This window comes from Ailuropoda melanoleuca, chromosome 6, assembly GCF_002007445.2.
Source record: "Ailuropoda melanoleuca isolate Jingjing chromosome 6, ASM200744v2, whole genome shotgun sequence".
In the NCBI taxonomy this organism is placed as follows: domain Eukaryota; kingdom Metazoa; phylum Chordata; class Mammalia; order Carnivora; family Ursidae; genus Ailuropoda; species Ailuropoda melanoleuca.
Window position 1 is genome coordinate 29,022,894 of NC_048223.1, and position 19,189 is coordinate 29,042,082.

Consider the following 19,189-nt stretch of genomic DNA (forward strand, 5'->3'; position numbering starts at 1 on the left):
GGGCTCAATCCCAGAATGCTGGGATCACACCCTGAGCCGAAGGCAGACGCTTAACGACTGTGCCACCCAGGCACCCCTGAACTATGGCTTTTTGAAGAGACTTGTAGCCAACCCACAATGACCTGGCAATGCAGAAGTTAGAGGAACAAACACCCAACCCTTCTCACTTCCTGCCTTCTGATTTTCTGCAGATGCCTCCCATTAGCTAAACCCCACTAAAAACCAAAGGTCAAGGGAAGCTGGTGATGCCATACTACAGATCAGCCTCCCCAGACACAGAGCAGGTGAACGGGGAATCTGGAGGGGCAAATAGAAGCTATCCATTTTTTTTTAAAGTTCCAGGTAAGTACCTCTTTCTCTCCCTACTTTTCACTATAGACAGGTGTCTATTCCCCTTAAGTTTTCTTCGCCTTTATGTAAAATCCGTTTAATGAAACTCTTTCAGGAAACAATTCTGAACAGCAAAGCTAGTCTTCTTAACTATGTTAATAGATCTCAAAGAGCTCAAAATACCTTAAAAAATGTTAATGCCCCCCTCTTCACCCACTACTGGGTAGAAAGTAATTAATGATATGGTCATTTCATTCAACAAATATTTATGAATACTTACCAAATACATGCCAACGCACCATCTAAGAACATGGAGTGCCCAAAGGTAAATCAAAAAAGGATCCCATCACTAGCTTATATCTCTGGATTCCTTTCATTCCTTTCTGATTTCTTCTATTGTGCGTACTCAGCCACAAGATGGTGCACATGGCCCAAGCCTACCAATCAACGTGTTCCTTTCTTCTGGCTAATGTGATGGGTTCGGATGGATAAATTATCTAAGACAGATAAGAGTCTTCTTTGGGACTTTTCTGCCATATTTATCAAGAAAGAAGTGCCCTTTCAAAATGAATTGTTCCGTAAAAAGGGTGTGAAAAATGTCTGTAAGAAGGATGAGGTCAAATTGAGATGAGCAGAGCTGAGAGGAAGAGAAAGAGACTGAGCCTCTGGATCCATCCATGCCTGAAGCCTGTCAGATTTCTCAGTGTTCTGAGAATTTATCTTACTAAAAAGAAATTATCTTGTTTTACTTAAGCTGTGACTTTATCCTTTATAAGGAGATAAATCTTGACTAATGCCTTATCCTCAAGAACGTTATATGTAATAGGGAAGATAGGTATGTAAGTAAAACACAAAATACGAAGTTTACAAATGGCATTTTAAAAAGATGAAGAGCTTAGGGAGGTTAAGTTTATTTATAGAAGTAATTATCTGAAAAATCAATGAAATGAAAATGCCACTTGAACTGGGCCCTAAGTCACAGAAAAAATGTGAATGTGCCTCTCTCTGAGGGTGGGGGCACAGAGGTGGCAGACGTGTGGTATTTTTGTATTTGCATTTCACAAAGAAAGAGAGGTGAAAAAAAATGGAAAACATGTTACAATTTATTCCTAGTGAGGGCACAAACATTAAAAAAAAAAATGTATGTGACTCCAAGATCGTAGAGTAAATTACTTAAGAGCACTTCACTTTTTATAGTAGGACTATGAATCATTTGGATTGTGTTTTTTTTTTTCCCCATGTTTCTAGTCTTCAAACTGCATTTTGGTACTAAGGAGAAAATAGATTTTTTTAAACAATAAAGAGAAAATGCCAAAATCAATTATAAAGTGAGAGGAGAGTCAGAGTTAATGTTGAGTTTTTAAACATGTTAATACGCAAGTCCATTTAGTTTTGAATTGTTCTAAGACTAAAGATGCATTTATTGGTCAACAGCTCTTCAAAGTATGCCCACAAATTCAAGGGTAGAATTAGAGGAGGCCCCTGCAAGTCCAGGCTTCAAACCACTTACTGTTTTTACAGGTTGCCCAAGATCAATATCTGTGTCAGGACACTGGTTATAACACTTTTCTGTTGCTCTAGGAAACCCAATTTTAGTACACCATTTTACCAGAGAGCGTCAAAAAAACCGAGCAATGTAGTTATATGAACCTAATAAAACCATCAAAACTGAAAAAAATCAAGCAAATTATATAAGGGGTGGAGCTACATCGGAGCCTAGGAAGAGTCTGAGCATTTCCTTCACATGAGGGACAAATGGATTTTATTTGTTTAAAACTGAACACCGCTAACTGTGAACGTGCTCGCCTCCATCCATTTGAACTAACAAAGTAAAATCAAAAAGGTTTACAAAATTAGTTAACGTATTATAAAGACTATACCCAGTTTAGACTCAGGAGAAGTGACAATCTTCTGTCATTCCTGGAAAATATAGAAAAGCCCTCCACTCCCTCTCAGATGTTTCAGATGCCATTATTTTACAATTATTCTGAACAATTATTCTGAGTTTGGGTAACAAATTCTTGGCATCCTTCCTCCCCAACCAGCTTTAATCTTCTCAACGGATTTTTTTCCTTCTAGTTCTATGTGGTATTCATTAACTTTTGCATTGCTGGAGGTATGGGAAGGAAGGCAGACAAGGAATTGGGATCATCATATAGCATTTAAGACAATTTTATGTGGCATCCAAAAATGCTTTCTCAGGTTAATTTTTCTATTTACTGTTGACTTCAGATATTAATTGCTCTGTTTTACAGCATCTTCTTGTGGTTCTAAATGAAATATAATGTCCTTTTTACAAAATTCTAAGTGTGCCCTAGTGAATTAGATAGGTATGTACAACCTGACTCTTCAGCAAATAGAATTTCTCATTTCAAATTTTGGAGTGGGCTGAACAGTTTGTCAACTTCACTATGCTATTAAGAAAAACTCAGGATGGTTTCAAGAACCTTGTTATTGTAAATAGAAAAAAAAATAGTGTCCAGAAACAAACCCAGGTTACATTCAGGAAACTAATATCATTTTATTTTGTATTTTTATTTTTTCACATTTTTCTTCACATTTAAAAATTTTTAATTCCAATATAACCAACATACAGTGTTTTGTACAATTCAGCGATTCAATAATTCTGTACATTTCTCAGTGTTCATTGTGATAAGTGTACTCTTAATCTCCTTCACCTATTTCACTCATCCTCCCCACCTCCTTCTGGCTAATATCAGTTTGTTCTCTATAATTAAGAGTCCATTTTTTGGTTTGTCTCTTTTATCTTTGTTCATTTGTTTTGTAACTTAAATTCCATATACGAGTGAAATCATGTGGATATAGTATTTGTTTTGACTGACTTATTTCACTTAGCATTATACCCTCGAGACCCATCCATGTTGTTGCAAATGGCAAGATTTCATTCTCTTTGATGACTAAGTAATATTCTATTATATATGTTATATAATATATGTATTATATGTATGTATACCACTTCTTTATCCATTCGTCTATCCTTGGACACTTGGGTTGCTTCCTTATTTGGGCTATTGTAAATAATGCTGCAATAAACATTGGGATGCCTATATCTTTCCAAATTAGTGTTTTCATATTCTTTGCCTAAATGCCCAGGAGTAGAATTACTGGATCATATGGTAATTCTATTTTTAATTTTGGGGGGAACTTCCATACTGTTTTTCAAAGTGGCTGCACCAGTTTGCATTCCCACCAACAGTGCATGAGGGCTCCTTTTTCTCCACATCCTCACCAACACTTGTTGTTTCTTGTGTTTTTGATTTAGCCACTCTGACAGGTATGAGGTGATATCTCATTGTGCTTTTGATTTGCATTTGCCTCATGATTAGTGATGATAAGCATCTTTTCATGTATCAGTTGGTTGTCTGTAGGTCTCCTTTTAAAGAAATATCTGTTCATGTCTACCACCCATTTCTAATTGGGAATTTGGTTTTTTGGTGTTGACTTGTATAACTTTGTATATTTTGGATGCTCATTCTTTATTGGATATGTCATTTGCAAATATCTTCTCCCATTCAGTAGTTTATCTTTTAGTTTTGTTGGTTGTTTCCTTTGCTGTGCAGAAGCTTTTTATTTTGATGTAGTCCCAATAGCTTATTTTTACTTTTGTTTTCCTTGACTCAGGAGACGTATCTAGAAAAATGTTGCTCTGGCCAATGTAAGAGAAATTACCGCATGTGCTTTCTTCCAGGATTTTTATGGTTTCAGGTCTCACACTTTGGTCTTTCATACAGTTTGAGTTTATTTTTGTGTATGGTGAAAAAAAGTGGTCCTGTTTCATTCTTTTGCATGTTGTTGTCCACTTTTCCTAACATCATTTGTTGAAGAGACTCTCTTTTTCTCATTGCATATTCATGCTTCCTTTATCAAAGATTAATTGGCCATGGGGCGCCTGGGTGGCACAGCGGTTAAGTGTCTGCCTCCGGCTCAGGGCGTGATCCCAGCATTATGGGATCGAGCCCCACATCAGGCTCCTCCTGCTATGAGCCTGCTTCTTCCTCTCCCACTCCCCCTGCTTGTGTTCCCTCTCGCTGGCTGTCTCTATCTCTGTCAAATAAACAAATAAAATCTTTAAAAAAAAAAAAAAGATTAATTGGCCATATAATCCTGAGTTTATTTCTGGGCTCCCTATTCTGTTCTGTTGATCCTTATGTCTATTTTGTGTTTAATATTTTATTTAATTATTGAGAGAGAGAGATAGCAGTGTGAGTTGGGGGTGGTCAGAGGGAGAGGGAGAGCAAGAATCTTAAGTAGGCTCCATTCTCAGTGCAGAGCCTGACAAGGCGCTCAACCTCACGACTCTGAGATCATGACCTGAGCTGAAACCACCAACTAAATCACCCAATCACCCCTCCATGTGTCTATTTTTTGTGACAGTACCATACTGTTTTGATTACTACAGCTTTGTAGCATAACTTGGAATCTGGGATTGTGATATCTCTAGTTTTGTTTTTCTTTTTCAAGGTTGCTTTGGCTATTATGGTCTTTTGTGGTTCCATACCAATTTTAGGAATGTTTTATCTAGTTCTGTAAAAACTGCTGTTGGTATTATGATAGGAATTGCATTAAAGGTGTAGATTGCTGTGGGTAGAATGGACATTTTAACAATGTTTGTTCTCACAATCCATGAGCATGGAATATTTTCAGTTTGTGTCATCTTCAATTTCTTTCATCAATGTTTGTGGTTTTCAAAGTACAAGTCTTTCACCTACTTGGCTAAGTTTATCTCTAGGTGTTTTATTATTTTATTGTTTATTTATTTATCCCTAGGTATTTATTATTTATTTATTATTTTAGTATTTATTATTATAACTGGGACTGCTTTCTTAATGTCTTTCTGCTACTTCATTACTAGTGTATAGAAATGCAATGGATTTGTGTATATTGATTTCGTATCCTGCAAACTTACTGAATTCATTTATTGATTCGAGCAGTTTTTGGTGGAGTATTTACGGTTTTATCTATATATAGTAACATGTCATCTACAAATAGTGAAAGTTTTACTTCTTCCTTACTGATTTGGGTGCCTTTTATTTATTTTTCTTTTCTGATTGCTACAGGTAGGACTATGTATTATGTTGAATAAAAGTGCTGAGAGTGGACATCCTTGTCTTGTTCCTGATTTTAGGGGACAATTTCAGTTTTTCCCCAGTGAGTATGATGCTTGCTGTGGGTTTTTCATATATGGCCTTTATTATGTGGATGCAGAATCCCTCTAAACCTACTTTGTTGAGAGTTTTTATCATGATGGATGTTGTACTTTGTTAAATGCTTTTTCTCCGTCTATTGAAATGATCATATGGTTTTTATACGTTCTCTTGTTGAGGTGATGTATTCCATTGATTGATTTGTGAATGTTGAACCATTCTTGCATCCCAGGAATAAATCTCATTCAATCCTGGTGAATGATTTTTTAAAATATACTGTTGGATTTGGTACGCTACTATTTTGTTGAGCGTTTTTGCATCTGTGGTCATCAGATATAATGGCCTGTAGTTCTCTTTTTTAAGTAGTGTCTTTATCTGGTCCTTTTTGAGTCCTTTCTCTTTTTTTTATAAGTCTGGCTAAAGGTTTATCAATTTTGTTGATCTTTTCAAAAACATGGATGGATGGATTTCAAGAGTAAAATGCTAAGGAAATAAGCCAGTCAGAGAAAGAGAAATATCATATGATTTCACTCATATGTGGGATTTAAGATACAAAACAAATGAACAAAGAAAAAAGACCAAAAAAGCAGGCTCTTAGATCTAGAGAACAAACTGATGTTTACCAGAGGGAAGGTGGGTTTGGGGATGGTTGAAACAGGTGAAGGGGATTGAGTATCCTTATCACAGTGAACATTGAGTAATGTATAGACTTGTTGAATCACTATATTGTATACCTGAAATTAATACAATACTGTATGTTAACTATACTAGAATTTAAAAAAAAAGAAAGAAAGAAAAAAGAACCAGTTTCTGGTTTCATTGATCTGTTCTATTGTTTTGTTTTGTTTTTTTAGTTTCGATTTCATTTATTTCTGCTCTAATCTTTATTATTTCTTCCTTCTCCTGGTTTTAGCTTTTCTTTCTTCTTTTTCTAGTTCCTTTACATGTAAGAATAGGGTTTGGTTTTTTTGTGGGTTTTTTTGTGATTTTTCTTGCTTCTTTAGGTAGGGCTGTATTGCTATAAACTTCCCTCCTAGTACAGCTTTTGTTGCACCCCAAAGATTTTGGAAGTTGTTTTTCATTTTCATTTGTCTCCATGGATTTATTTTATTTCTTCTTTGATTTATCAGTTGACCCATTCATTATTTCATAGCATGTTATTTAACCTCTACGTATTTATGTTCTTTCCATATATTTTCTTGTGCTTGATTTCTAGTTCTATAGCATTGTTGTTGGAAACAATGCATGGTATGATTTCAATCTTTTTAAATTTGTTGAGACTTATTTTATGGCCCAATATGTAACATATTCTAGAATGTTCCATGTGCACTTGACAAGAATGTGTATTCTGCTGTTTTAGGATAGAATGTTCTGAATATATCTGTTAAATCCATCTGGTCCAATGCATCATTCAAAGCCATTGTTTCCTTGTTCATGTTCTGTTTAGATCTGTCCATTGATGTAAGTGGGGTATTACAGTCCCCTACTATTATCATATTCTTATCAGTTACTTCCTTTATGTTTGTTATTAGCTGCTTTATATATTTGGGTGCTCTCATGTTGTGTGAATAAATATTTACAGTCGTTATATCCTCTTGTTCAATTGTCTCCTTTATGATTATATAGTGTCCTTCTTTATCTCTTGTTACAGTCTTTATTTAAAGTCTATTTTGTTCCATAGAAGTATTGCTACTCTGGCTTTCTTTTCACTTCCATTTGCATGGTAAATGCTTTCCCATCCCTTCATTTTCAATCTGCATATGTCTTTAAATCTAAAATGAGTATCTTGTAGGCAGCATATAATTTGGTCTTTTTGTTGTTGTTGTTGTTGTTGTTGTTTTAATCCATGCCATCACCCTGTGTTTTGATTGAGCATTTAGTCCATTTAAATTGAAAGTAATTATTGATAAATATATAGCTATTGCCATTTTGTTATTTGTTTTATGGTTGTTTTTGTAGTCCTTCTCTGTTCCTTTCTTCTCTTGCTGTCTTCTCTCAGAACTTGTTGGCTTACTATAGTGATATATTTAGATTCCTTTCTCTTTATTTTTTCCATATATAATACCAGTTTTTGATCTGTGGTTACCACTAGGTTTATATATAATATCTTATGCATATAGCGGTCTATATTAAGTTGATTGTCTCTTAAATTTAAACCTATTCTAAAAGCACTAAATTTTTACTCCTCTCTCTGTCCCACTCCATGTTTAAGTCCATGGTATCATAGTTTACATCATTTTATTTTGTGAATACCTTGATTGATTTTTATGTATATACTTAATTTTACTGCTTTTGTGTTTCCTACTTTTCTTACTCCTGCTTATGGTCCTTACTTTCTACTCAGAGTCCCCTTAACATTCCTTACAGGGCTGGTTTAGTGGTCATGAGTTCTTTTAACTTTTGTTTGGGAAACTCTTCATCTCTCCATTTTGAAGGACAGTCTTTCTGGACACAGTATGCCAGGTTGTGGGGTTGTTGTTATTGTTTTCTTTCTTTCTTTCTTTCTTTCTTTCTTTCTTTCTTTCTTTCTTTCTTTGCTTTGAATATATCATGGCACTTTCTTTTGGCTTGCAAAGTATCTGCTGAAAAACCAGTTGATAGCCTTATGTGGTTTCCCTTGTATGTACCTGTTTTCTTTTCTCTTGCTGCCTTAAAAATGCTTTCTTTATTACTACTTTTTGCCATTTTAGTTACTATGTGTTAGTATGGACCTCCTTGGATTGATTTTGTTGGGGGCTTTCTGTGCATCCTAAATCTGGATTTCTATTTCCTTCCCCAGATTTGAGAAGCTTCAGATATTATTTCTTCAAGTGAATTTTCTACCCGCCCCCTTTCTCTCTCGTCTTCTTCTGGGATCCCTATAATGCAAATGTTATTATGCTTGATGGTGTCACTGAGTTCCCTTATTCCATTTTTTTAAATTATTTTTTTCTCTCTCCTTTTCAGCTTGATGGTTTTCCATTACTCGGTCATCCAGGTCACTGATCTGTTCCTCTGCTTCCGCTCATCTACTATTATTTCCTCTAGTGTATTTTTAATTTCAGTGATTGAGTTCATCATACCTGACTGGTTCTTTTTTATGTTTTCTATCTCTTATTGAGGGTCTCACTGAGGTCTTCCGTTCTTTTCTCATGTCCAGTGAGTATCTTTATGATCATTACTTTAAATTCTCTATTACTTATGTCTATCTCATTAGCTCTCTTCTTGTGATTTTGTCCTGTTCTTTCATTTGAGACATAGTCCTCTGTCTCCTCATCTTGTCTGTCTGTTTCTATATGTTAGAGAAACCGGCTACATCTGTTCTTGAACAAGTAGCCTCATGAAGAAGAGCTCCTGTAGTGCCCTACACTTCAGTGTTCCCTGTTTGCCGGAATCTGGTACTTTAGGGGTGTCTCCTACGTGTGTTGAACGTCCTAGTGTTGTGGCTGATTCACGTTTGTCTTCAGTCCGGTCATCTGTAATGGTCATTCTTCCTGTTGTGGGCAGGGTTTGGTCCCGCTGTTGTTAGTGGCCAGTCTGGGACCACCTTGAGCTTGAATTGAATCAAACCAGGTACTTGCCAGAGATGCGGTAGCAGCGAACTGCAGGGTGATTTCCCTGTGTTGTGCCTTGAAAAGCTTTCATTGGTGGGCAGGGCCCACAATGAGACCGGATATTTGACCCCAGCCTACTGCTGGGACGGAAGTCAAACTGGTGTGTGTGGTTATCGTCCATTCTCACCAGGGCAGGAGTCCCTCTGGGGTGGTACTGGTTCTTCCTGGTGCTGCTTGCACACTGGCATGTGTGTGGCACCACTTTGGATGTATTCCTGGCAAGGGCTTGTTGGAGGGGGATGGTCTGCAGGAAACATGTGCATGGGACCCATGGTGCCAGCAAGGCCCTTGCCTGTCTACTGTGGGAGGGGGCCTGCACCTGCCTGAGAAAATTCCTTCCTCAGGCTGGAGGGGTTAAGTCTACAGAAAAGCACAGGGGTAGGGCATGCTATTAGCAAGCTAGGTGGAAAGTGTTGGTGCTCCATGGTTCTGACAGATGCCTGTGTATCTAGACTCAGGAGCATGGGAAGGAAATGGTGCCCATCAGCTCTTTCATTTTTGGAATAGTCTTCCAAAGATCTCTGCCCTTCCAGCACCTGCTCCGAGACTAGTAAACAAATCTCCCTCCCGTATATCCCATTTTTCAAACCGCTGTTTCTATGCTGTATCTCAGTGGGGCTATTTGTTATGCTATCTCCTTAAGGGCAGGGACTCAGTATCCTATTGCCCTCTGGCTCTCCCAGAGCTAAACCAGCTGATTTTTAAAATTCCAAGTATTAAGCCCCACTGATTGTAAGAACTCATGAAACTCGGCACTTCTGGTTTTCAAAACCAAATACTATGGAGATTTGTCTTCCCAGTGCAGATCCCCCATGCCTGGGATACCTGGTGTGGGATCTGCTTCTCTACCCCCTTTGCACCCCCTACTTTTCCTCCATCCCGCAGACAGTCTCATGGTCAGTCTGGCTCCCAACCACATCTCCACTCTTCCTTCTGTCTTTGATGTGGCCTCTTCTCTACATTGAGCTGTGGAGAGTCTGTTCTGCCAGTCTTCTGGTTGTTTTCTGGGTTATTTACACTGATATGGGTGTTACCTGTGTGTATTGTGGGAAGAGGGGAGCCTAGGATCCTCCTGCATTGCCATCTTCCCACCACCTGAAGGCATTTTGAATCAGCGGGGAAAGGGAAAACTACTCAATAACTAATTTTAAGACAATTGGCTATCTACTTGGAAAAAATATTATATCATTATTTCACACCACCCACAAAAACAAATTCCAGATAAATAACTATTTATCAATTTAAATCTATTTTAACCATATATGCTATAGAAGACAATATAGTAAATACTTATAATAATCTCACTATAAGGAAGATAATTATAAAGTTTTCCAAGAAATGTAGAAAACATGAAGGAAAATTTTTGAGACCTGACAAGATACAATTTCATTACCTTTGTAAACTGCAAGATACCATAAACAAATGTATGTAGTTTGAATCAATAGATTGGAAGGAAATATTTTGAACACTTAGCCCAGATGAAGGGCTAATATCTTTAATACCTAAATGGTTCTTACAAATCAAAATTGAGAAAAGCAAACAATCCAATAAAAATTGTCCCTGAAGAGGGAACGGTAGATGTTAAACTCATATTCAGACAGTAATAAAAAGAAGCTCAGTAAAATAACAATGAAATATAGTGGCAAATGTTTAGAAGCTTGATAACAAAATATTAACAAGAATGTAACGAAATAGGTGATACAATTCATGTTGGTGAAAATGTAAATTGATATAGCCTTTATGAAAGGACAATGCAACAGTATCAATATTTTAAATCCCTTTACTCTATGACCTGGCAATCTTATCAAGAAAAGTCTATCCTATAGATATACTGGCATGAGTGTACACACATATCTATAAAAGAATGATTGTTTCTTTTGTTTAAAATAACTAAAAGTCAGTTCTAATCTATATAGTTATTTAAAGGACACTAGTAAAATAAACTATAGCATATCTACTTATTTCTGTCATCTAATACTGCATAACAAACCACTCCAAAATGTATGGCTTAACAGAACATAATTTATTATTTCTCACGATTCTGTGGGATGGGAATACAGGTGTAGTATTGACTGGTGGTCAATAATGTGCTACGACAGCTAGTGACCAGCCTAGGCTGGAAGTTCCAAAAGGCTTCACTCACATCTGGTGCCTCAGCGTGCCTCACATGGCCTCTCTCTCTTCACATGGCTCTCCACACAGAATGGTGGTCCCATGGTAGTTGGACTTCTTACACGGCAGATGATTTCCAAGAGACAGCGTTCCAAGAGGACAAGCCCCCTTGTGGAAGTACCTGTCAAGATTTGCTGTCCATTTGGTCAAATCAAGTCACATGGCCAAGCTCAGTATCAGTGTGGGAGGGAACTACACAAAGACATGGATACCAGAAAATGTGGTCCTTTAGGGACTACCAATGCACCAGTCTCCAGAACATGCAATAGACATAACACAGCCATTTAGTTAATCATATTCATAGTGATTACTGGGAATTAGGATTGGAATGGAAAAGGTTTGGGTTTTTTTTTTTAATTACTGTTGTTTGGTTTGGACTATAATTTTTACTTTCTCTTTTGTATGCTTTAAATATGTTATAACTACATCATGTTACTTCTGTAGATTTTTAAAAAGAGAAAATATCCAGAAACTTCCTATAGTCCATTGTGCAGACCTATAAGCAGTTACAGTACACTACTTGTGGCCTTGGAAAGCAGTGTGCTGAGAAAGGGTGACAGGTAAGAAAAATAATACAGGGACATGAATTATGACAGGACAACTTATTATAATAACTCTCTGAGCAGTTTTAAAGCATGAAGATTACTTTCATAATTTCATCATTTCTTCCTTGTGACTTGTCCTAGGCAAAATGCAAGTGGGATTTTGGTAGTAAAATTTAATATGTTTTACCAAAAAAATCTACCAGGTGGATTCTTAATTTCTTCATTTCTGTTGACCAAGTAGTTAGCAGAATAGGATAATAATAACAATGATGATGATAATAACGCAGCACATAGTACATGTCAAGCCCTATATTAAGTATATCACCTACATAAGCCTATAAATTGTCTATTACTATAATCTGCATTTTGCAATCAAGGAAACTGACACTTACCCTAGGTCATATAACAAGTGGAGGCTGAGATTTGATCTCAGGAATCTCCTAGTGTACTGCTTCTCAATGGGAATGACGATAGATGGTCTCTGCACACATAAACACCCTCAAAGAATTACAGGCTCTATCCTTAATACAAATATGTATGAGTGATAACTGAAGTCTTCACTATTTAAAGCCCATTTCCCATGATCATTTGGGGTACAGCTAGCTGAGATTAAGTGTACATTTATGTCCATGATCTAGATTTCAGCATCACACTAATTCAGAGGTAGTTGGGGCACATAGCTTGCTTCTAGCACCACACATCAGTCTCTCTGTGCCATAAGAATTCTCTGTGGCAGGCAGAATCTGATCTCCCAATATTCTAATGCTGAAATTAGAGAGCTCAAACAACAGCTGATTGCACACCATGAGATCCACTAAAATCTGACAGCAGGTGTATTCACCAATTTTGACCATAATGACGGCAATACGGAGACTTTCTGTTAAAGGGACAAGAGAGCAGATATCTGGCACCAGGCACTGGAAAAAAGCAAGACAATTTTAAACAAGTACCACATGTGGTGACTCATTAGATGTTGAGAGCTAATAAGAGACTGAAGATTTTTAGCTTAGCACTGATGCTGTGGACAGCAGGATATCCTAACATCTAGAAATTGAGAATGAATCAGGAGGTGGTGATAAATCCTGTGCTGATGTCTGGTGTGTGGAACTGTTATATTTTTAGGATAAAGGCAAGGATATAAAAATCGAAGAGAGTGCCAGAGTGGAGCAAATATATTGAGAGTTCTGCACGTTTGTGGGTTCATTCATTCATTAAGCAAGTACGACAATGTGGTGGGTAGTGTCTTAGGTTTTAGAAGTCAACAAGAGAGACATGGCACCTTCCTGATGGAGCTGATAATCTAACAGAAAGAAAACAATTAACCAGATAAAGATTATAAAGTGTGATGGGTATTGGGATACTAGAGACATAGGATACAACTGGGGCCTTGTCCTAAAGAAGTGAAGAAATTCCAGGGGAAGTGCAGGTCCAGGACAAGGAGTAGGGATAATGCAGAGGGAGGGAAGTCCTATAAGTAGGGACCTGAGCACAGAATGTCAGAGATGGCAGGAGCTGGGGGTAACTAGTGAGCATGGAGAGGTGGACAGGGACCAGATGTTTATGCTCTATACAAAAGTACCTCTATTCTTACAGACATGAAAGTTATTCTAGTAGCCACCATTTTTAAAAAGAAGCCAGCTAACCAACATTTATATTTTCAGAAATTGCTGTGTCACACCATGAACAAGATAAAATTCTCTCTCAAAGAACTTATCTAATAGTAGAGGGATTAAATACAAATGAATATATTCCAAGTTCTAGGAAAAAGATAAAATAGGGTGCTATGGAGGGAATGAGTGAGGGATAGGGGACATTTTAACTCTGTTGGGCAAGAATGACCACTCTTAGGGAGGAAATATTTGAACTGAGGTTTGAACAATGAGAGGGGAAGAGGCATGTGAAGGTCCGGGGAAAACATTTCAATCAGAAGGACAGCAAACACCTGGAGGCAGAAACAAGCAGATGTGTGTTCAAGGCCCAGAAACTAGGCCAGTGCGGCCAAAGAAAGGAAATGAAGGGAGGTTTAAGGTATACTGTGTCAGAGAGATGAATAGAGGACAGATCAGGTAGAACTTTGAAGAAAGAGTGACCAAACATCCAGTTTGGCCCAAGATAACCCCAGTTACCACACTTTAACCCGATTTAATTATTAATAATTATTAATGAATAATTCTCCCTTCTACCCTCTAAAGCTTATAGGGTATGGCAAATTGCTTAGATCTGATTCAGATGAAATCCACTGGGAACTTTTAAGCAAGGGAATGACATGATCTTATTCATGCCTTAGCAAAGTTGTTTGGCTGCAATTTAAGCAAGTTCTACAAGGGGGAAGAATAGGGCAGAGAGCCCAGTCAGGAGGCCTCACGTTTCCATTCATTCTGTATAAGGCCCTGATACCCAAAAAAACTTGGGTTTCTCACAGTACTCCAGAATCTTGAAATTTGGAAAGAATCATATATATATAAAATACTTTGTCTATAATTCATATACTACATAACAATGGAATCTTATAACAGTTGATGCTTACAACCGGCTTCAATGAAACCGAAATGAAACTCAACTTTTAAAGAGAAGATGACCATTGAATAAAGACAGGGGACTTAGAATAAAAACATTCTTTAAGCAAGACTGTGCCCTATATGAGTCCTCACTCTTTATGGGCTTTGTGACCTTAAGCAAATTACTTATCCTCTCGGAGCCTTTCATTTGCCATCTGCAAAATAGAAATAATAATGACCACCTGGCTGCCTTTAAAAAATTACAGTGTAAAGCACTAACTGATGCATAGTATTTCAATATTATAAAAAGAAATTAAACAATAAAATTTATTAAATGTCATTTCAAAATGCCAATCCTACCTGACAAAGTGATTTTCAAATTATTATCTACATCACTTTTCCCAGTATACATTGAACCTCTGTTGAGAACAACACATTCTCTCCCCAGAGTAATGCACACACTGATATGTACATGATATTTTGCAGACATTTATTGGATGGGGACCCTGAAACAATTTTTGCAAAACTGTTGAAAGACCCCTTTCAAAACAAACTGGGCTGGCAATTATAGAACTATAATTCCATCTAATCCCCACCCTCAGTATCTTAACTTCTTTGGCAAGGTGACTTACATCTTTCTCCCTCTGCTGCTTACACCCCTTCTCTACCTCTAGTCTAACTAACTTCACTGAGCAAATGGATAGGTTATAAGTGACTATTAGACACACAAGAGCAAATACTATGTAGTTCCATAATAAGAAAAGAAAAAAAGTTATTGAAAGTCTCCAGTAATCACAGCAGCAATGTTTTTTCTACAATAGTTTTTGTCCTGATAAATCTGGACAGGTCTGACTGTTCCTGAAATATACATTCACATTGTCTCCTCCACTCCTGCAGCTAGGATAAGGTGACCCAAATCTTTGTGATTTACCACTGGTGCTAAGAGACCAGAACCACAAACACTCATCCACATCTAAAGGGACAACTTTCTCAGAAATCTTTACGAGTAATTACACTCACTCTAAAAGGAAGTCTTTATAAAAATATCACAAACATTATGTTAGTTTTCTAGAGCTGACATGAGAAAGTACCACAAACTGAATGGCTTAAATAACAGAAATTTATCATCTCACAGTTCTGGAGACTAGAAGTCCAAGATCAAGGTATGGGCAGGGTTGGTTCCTTCTGAAAACTATGAAAGAGAATTTGTTCCATGCTTCTCACCTAGCTCCTGGCAGTTTGCTGGCATTCCTCGGTTTATAGATACATCTATCTGATCTTTGTTTTTATGTTTATTTGGCATTCTCATTTTGTGCATATCTGTCCCTTCACATGGCATTCTATTTATAAAGATACCAGTCATATTAGAGCAGAGGCCCACCCTACTCCTGGATGACCTCGCCTTTACCATAGCAAATCACATCAGCACCCTATTTCCAAATAGAGTTACATTCTGAGGTACCTGGGATTAGGCCTTCAACATATAAATTTTGGAGACACAAAACAACACGGAAATGAATCCTTTTTATTTTACATTTATTCATGATCCACCCAAAAGAGATTTCATCTGAACTTTTTTAGTTTAAAAAAAGGTGAAAGGGGAACTTTCTCAATTTGCTAAAAAAATAGCCACGAAAGAATGCATTGCTAATATTGTACTTAAAGGTGAAAAACTTTAAGTTTTCCCACTAAGATTAACTACAAGACAAGGACATCCCCTCCCACCACTCCTTTTCAACACTGTACTAGAAGTTCTAGCCAATGAAGTAAGACAGTAAAAGAAAATGAGAGGCATACAGTTTGGGAAGAAAGAAATAAATTATCTCATTTGCAGATAATGTGATTGTCTATGTAGAAAATCCAAAGGGATTGACAAACTCTTGGAACTAATAAGTCAATACAGAAAGCGTTCAGGATACGAAGTTAATATACAAAGTGAAACACTTTCCTATATACCAGCAATGAACAAGTGGAATTTGAAATTAAAAACACACCACCATTTACATTAGCTCTCCCAAAATGAAATACTCAGGTATAATTTTTACAAAATATGTAGAAGATCTATATGAAGAAAACTACAAAACTCTGATGAATGAATCAAAGAAAACAAATAAATGGAGAAATATTTCATGTTCATGGATAGGATGACTCAATATTGTCAAGATATCAGTTCTTACCAACTTGATCTACAGACTTAATGCAATACCAGTCAAAATCCCAGCCACTTATTCATAGCCAACATGATATTAAAGGAAAACAAAGTTGGAGGATGAACCCTACCCAACTTTGAGGCCTCCTGTAAATCTGTAGTAATCAGGACAGTGTGGTATTAATAAAAGAATAAATAAACAATGGAACAGAATAAAGAGACCAGAAATAGACCCACAAAATTATAAGTCAACTGATCTTTGACAAAGGAACAATGACAATACCATGGAGCAATAGTAAGCCTTTTCAACAAATGGTTTTGGAACAACTGGACATCCATATGCAAAAAGGTAAATAAAAGAAAGAAAGAAAGAAAAAAAGAAAGAAAGAAGAAAGAAAGAAAGAAAGAAAAGGAAAGAAAGAAAGAAAGAAAGAAAGAAAGAAAGAAAGAAAGAAAGAGAAAGGAAAGGAAGAAAGGGAGGGAGGGAAGAAGAAAGGAAGACAAAGGAGGGAAGGAAGAAGGGAGGGAGGGGGAAGGGAGGAGGGAAGGAAGGAAGGAAGAAGGAAGGAAGGAAGAAGGAAGGAAGGAAAAAGGAAAAAGAATATAGTTAGAGACCTTAAACCCATCAAAAAAATTAACTCAAAATAGGTAATGCAAAATGCAAAACTATAAAACTCTTGAAAGTTAACAAAGACAAAACCTAGATGACCTTGGGTATGGCAATGACTTTGTAGATATAACACCAAAGGCAGGATAAAAGAAATCATTGATAAGCTGGGCTTCATTAAAATTAAAAACTTCTACTCTGTAATTGGCAAGAGAATGAAAAGACAAGCCACATACTGGAAGAAAATATTTGCAAAAGATGTATGTGATAAAGGACTGTTGGCCAAAATACACAGAACTGTTAAAATTCAACAATAAGAAAATAAAACAGAATTTTTTTTTAAATGGGACAAAGACCTTCACAGATACTCCACCAAAGAAGATATAGATGGCAAATAAGCATATAAAAAGTTGTTCCATGTTATTTGTCATCAGGGAAATACAAATTAAAACAATGAGATACCACTATACACATATTAGAATGGGCAAAATCCAGAACACTGACAACACCAAATGTTGGTAAGGATATGAAGCAATAGGAACTCTCATTTATTGTTGGTAGAAATACAAAATAATACACCCAGTTTGGAAAACATTTTGGGTTTCTTACAAAAGCAAGCCTACTCTTACCATACTATCAAGCAATCATGCTTCTTGGTATTTACTCAAAGGAACTGAAAACTTACATACACTCAAAAACCTTCACATGGATATTTATAGCAGCTTAATTAATAATCACCAGAACATAGAAGCAACCAAAATATCTTTCAGTAGGTGAACTATGGTACATCTAGGTAATGGAATATTACTTAGCAATTTAAAAATGATCTATCAAACTACGAAAAGACATGGAAAAAACCATAAATGCATATTACTAAGTGAAAAAAACATGAAAAATATATTTTGTGTGATTCCAATTACATGACGTTCTGGAAAAGATCAGAGTAAAAAATCAGAGATTATCCAGGTCTGAGGTGGAGACAGGGAATGAATAGAGGATTTTTTGTGCAAGTGAAAATATTCTGACACTGTAATAATGAATACATGTCCTTATACATTTGTCCAAACCCATAGCAAGTATAATACCAAGAGTGAACCATAATGTAAACTATGGAATTTAGGTGGTTATGATGTATCAATGTAGGTCATCAATTGTAATAATTTTACGACTTTGGAGGGATGCTGATATGGGGAGTCTTTGCATATGTGGGGTCTTGTGTATATGGGAAATCTCTGCATCTTCCCGTGAGTGTTTTTGCAAACATTAAACTGTTCTAAAAAAAAAAAGTTTTATAAAAAAGCAACTTTTAAAAGATCTTAGAGCTGCATAATTCATTCCTGTTTAAAAAGATATTTCCTTTGAAAATATTATGCCTTGTTAAAAAATATACAACATTATAAAAAGGAATTTAAAGTAGAAAACAATCTGAGGCAGACTTCCCCACAGACCTACCCCTGCCACCACTTGTTTCCAAGTTGACATTTGAGTCTCAGGGGTAATCAAGAACATGGAATTCATTCTGCAAATCTCTTCTGCTCGGTTGGAACAACTGTTTGTGTTTATAAGGCACATGGTATGATGAAGATTACATTTATTTTAAATTAGTCTGGGGGATGGCATTGCTGTTCTAAAAGTCTGAAGGTGAAATTACAAATTCAAATAGTTCATGTTAGTTGCAAAGCCTGCTGTTTGCTCTAGCAGATTCTGTCAGTGCTCTACCCATATCCTGTAGGATTTGTCTTACAAAAAAGACCTGTGACTCTGTGCCAGAGGAGAATAGGGTAGCGGGCTGGAAGCACTGGAGGATTAATACCACTAGGAGGAATCTTCAACCAATGGCAGATGACAGTTGGCAGGCAAATGGGAAAACCTGGTTGGGATAACTTGGTTGGAATAACTCTGAAAAGTATCTACACTGACTCCCAGGATTCCCCAGCTGAAGTAATCTTCAGTTGCCCATTCTTGTAACTTGATTTATAATACACCCTTTATTAGTTCACTTCCTTCCTTCTCTCACTTTCCTACTTCCCTTATGTTTCCTGGTTTCATCTCCTAAACAACCTACTTATACATTGTTTTAGGATCTGCTTCTGAGGTAACCCAAACTAAGACCATTATCTTCCCAATAGC

The 19,189-nt window shown here is 36.7% G+C and overlaps 1 long non-coding RNA gene across 1 annotated transcript in view; it reads left to right on the forward strand.

Annotated features, from left to right (window-relative positions):
- Positions 1 to 228: 228 nt before the first annotated feature.
- The window catches only part of LOC117802577, a 64,804-nt gene continuing 45,843 nt past the window's right edge, over positions 229 to 19,189 (forward strand). The window contains exon 1 of the long non-coding RNA XR_004625939.1: positions 229 to 342. This is a non-coding gene — a long non-coding RNA (uncharacterized LOC117802577). The remainder of the gene's footprint in view (positions 343 to 19,189) is intronic.